The sequence below is a fragment of the Leptodactylus fuscus genome, chromosome 10, assembly GCF_031893055.1.
Source record: "Leptodactylus fuscus isolate aLepFus1 chromosome 10, aLepFus1.hap2, whole genome shotgun sequence".
NCBI classification, from domain to species: domain Eukaryota; kingdom Metazoa; phylum Chordata; class Amphibia; order Anura; family Leptodactylidae; genus Leptodactylus; species Leptodactylus fuscus.
The window spans coordinates 38,549,820-38,553,481 of record NC_134274.1 but is presented as its reverse complement, the minus strand read 5'-3'; the positions used below and the strand labels follow the sequence as shown (position 1 = coordinate 38,553,481).

At 44.8% G+C, this 3,662-nt stretch overlaps 1 pseudogene; it reads right to left on the bottom strand.

Annotated features, from left to right (window-relative positions):
* Nucleotides 1-2,709: 2,709 nt before the first annotated feature.
* On the bottom strand, nucleotides 2,710-2,858 carry LOC142183617 (U2 spliceosomal RNA; annotated as a pseudogene).
* Nucleotides 2,859-3,662: the final 804 nt, after the last annotated feature.

Below are 3,662 nucleotides of genomic sequence, written 5' to 3'. Positions count from 1 at the left end.
CCCACTTGCAGGGCTTCTCCTAGGTTGCACTTCTCGGCTGGCCTCTCTGGAAGATCCTAGAACACTCACTGCCTGCAAACAATCTCCCACACATGGAACCCGCCATGATCTCTTCTTGGTTGGCTCCTCTACTAGTAGTGATATGGTTGGTGTCTCCTTGCAGGTTGGGAACCTGCTACATATGCCTAGTCCACAACTTTAGGTTTGATTAGAGTTGAGCGATTGGGATCGGAAAAGATCGGGTTCCGATCGGCGATCGAGTAAATTTCACGATCAGGATTGGATGAAAATGATTGGACATCAGATTCTAAAATCGATTCTGAATTCTGAAATCTCAAGATCGGCTCAACCCTACTCCATAAACATAAAGTAACTAGGGTTGAACGATCGGGATCGGAAAAGATCGGATTTCAATCGGTGATCGAGTAAATTTCACGATCGGGATCAGATGAAAATGATTGGAAATCGGATTTTAAAATTGATCCTGAAATCTCAAGATCGGCTCAACCCTAGTTTTGATTCAAACTCATTTCACTTGGATGGCTAGCACGCTGTGAGACTTTACCTTCATCTATCAAGTATAATTTGGTTATGGTTTTTTCATATGGGCTCTACTGTCCTAGTGTGTTGATCCGGAAGAAGACATATAAAGAAAAAAATATATATTTTCCCAAATCACCAATATCCAGCAATCTAGCATAAATTATATTTTTATTAAATACATTTTTGAATTAACACAAATAGATATGTAAACCACACAGCATCGGCATCTTCAAAGGTTGCCATGCAGGGCATGAAATGAGAACAAAGAGCTAAAGAACAAAAAATAATGAACAAAATAAAAAAAAAGTAGAATAGTCAGCCTATGCATCGTGAACAATCTGTACTAGGAAGAGGTCTGTCTTTGAGGTAGGCTCTACAGAGATGGTGCAGGGTTAAGAATTAATCAAGGTCAAAGGGGGAACGGGAAGAGGAAGTGATCCAAGGTCCTCAGGTCTTTAATGGGAGTCTATCATCAGAACAGTCCCTACTGAACTATAGCCAGGGTTCATGTGAATAAAAGTTTGTTTCAGCTCCCCAATTGGCGCCTCCAATTGCTGATTAGCTTTTTCATGATAGTCTAATAAGCTGTTTGGTGCAATGAGGTGCTCAGACTGTGGCTATGACTGAGGGAGGGATAGGGCACTGGAAAGCATAGCTCTTAGGTGGAATTAGATGAAAGGTGGGGGCAAGGCTGTACACAGCAGAGCAATATCTTAGAGCCAAGGTAGACTCTTCACCCTCAGTATAAGAAGTGAACAGCACATTCCACCCTCTGTGCTACAGTACATAAAGATACTGTATCCGTCCATATAATAAAATGGTTCCCGGGCCATTACTGAACCTCCTGCAGTGGACTGATGAAGACACCAGTATGGCGTTGAAATGCGTTGCCTCATTTTATGTCCATCGGAAACAATACTTTTCTCTGCTTGTATGTTATCAACTCATCGATGAATTTACCCTCAGCTATTTAATTTCGCCATTTTTTTCCTTTGTTTATATATATATATATATATATATATATATATATATATATGTAACTTACCAGCAAAGTATGAAATCTGGCATTCTATAGAATGCCTAAAACTAGCTGTAAAAAATATGCAAATCTATTCTCCTGGATGGAATTAGGAGTGCACTCTGTACACCACCCTATAGAGGGCAGCATCCTTAACATCATGAACGACTCAGTTATAAAGTCTTTTAATCATAATGTGTATTTAATTGCCAAATCAGTATTTCTGTCCCAAAAGGAACAGATTCCCAGCTATGGACAGCGGGTTTTTTTTTTTTTTAATTGAAGGCCTCAAACAGTGCCAACGTAAACACCACTGTGCACGAAAAAAGTGGGGTGCCACTAAAAAAGAAACGTGCCCAGGATGCTGTCAGTCAAAAACTTACCCTTCCCCACTCCAAAAGGAGAGAGGGGGGGTTCCCAACTAACTCTTCCCCACAAGGTCCAAAAGGAGCCGAGCGGAGTCGAGTAACAGTGGGCTAACAGTCGAAGCCGAAAGCCCTCAACTGCCCTTTTCCCCTTGGGGCTGCCACCACCCAGGGTACTAAGAGCTGACCTTCGTCTAGTTTCGCCTAGGGCTGCCACCACCAAGGCTACTCCCGGACTCAGACCAAGAGCCAGCGTCCCCCCCAGTATACCCAGGGGGGATCAACCAGAGACAGGAGGGAAGCCCATTACAGACTTCACCTCCAGACGACCGTCGGGGGTGTCCCAAAAGGGTACAGCATCCCTTCGTCGAACACAAAAAAGTGGACAGAGTGAAACAAAAGAAGTGAAAAACATTTAAACAATTAGTGAAGTGCCAATCAAGGCCAGGTTCACTGCCGGATCTATAAAAAATTTCCCCGCACTGGTGGACCAGGCATAGGGAGTGGGTGCTCAGAAAAGGTGTTGCTTGTGCCACGCAATGTGCCTCACTCAGTGGGTTTCCCACGCCCAGTGAGGTAAGGCACCTCGGGGTCCACTCAGCCCCCGAGGCACAACACAAGAGGCCTTCAAGCGCCTCCCGACCCTCCAGCCAAGATCCATGGCACTGAGGTGCCAAGTGGTCGTGTTGCCAGCATCAGCAGTCTTCATCGGCTCCCTACAGTGGCCAGGACCAAACCACTGGCAGAACCGATTACTAGCTGCATCCCCCAGCAACATGCCCAAAGTGGTTCTCCATTCCTACCTCCACAGATTTCGGTCTACTCCTGCCGTGGCCAGTCCCAGACCGCGCTCTCCGGCAGTTTCACCTACTTTCTGCTTCTGATAATAACAGATACTACACTTGATCTTAGCCAAAAGGCCGAGAAGCGATGGCAGTACGTAGGCAGTACGGAGACTTACAAGTCATTCCTGCTCCGCTAGGGATTATGGGTAAAAAATATGCAAATCTATTCTCCTGGATGGAATTAGGAGAACAGAGTGCACTCTGTACACCACCCTATAGAGGGCAGCATCCTTAACATCAATAGGCCCAATAGGCCGAAACAGCGCTGTCCATAGCTGGGAATCTGTTCCTTTTGGGACAGAAATACTGATTTGGCAATTAAATCCACATTATGATTAAAAGACTTTATAACTGAGTCGTTCATGATGCTAAGGATGCTGCCCTCTATAGGGTGGTGTACAGAGTGCACTCTGTTCTCCTAATTCCATCCAGGAGAATAGATTTGCATATTTTTTATCCATAATCCCTAGCGGAGCAGGAATGACTTGTAAGTCTCTGCCTATGTAGGCACACGCTCTCCCTAATGTGGACGAGTGTCCCCATACCCTAAAACTAGCTGGCAATGTATTAAATGATTCGTCATTTCACACATTGCCTAGGCATTCTATACAATGCTGAACGAGAAACCAGCAAAGTATGAAATGCTAGGTGACCTTCGTTCTCGCTTCTCTTCTTCGGGCTCTTTGGCAATGCACTAGCAGCAGCAGCATCTCCAATGATCGCAGCGCCTCGCTTTGTATTAGCGACAGTAAGATTTCACTATGTCTAACTTCTTGCATGACAAATGATAACTCACTAAAGCCGTGTAAATACTTGAAAAGGTCCCTGTATTGTTACAGCTTATGTGTAGAGCTCTACGGGTGACTTTTCACCAAGTCCACTCCGATTTGC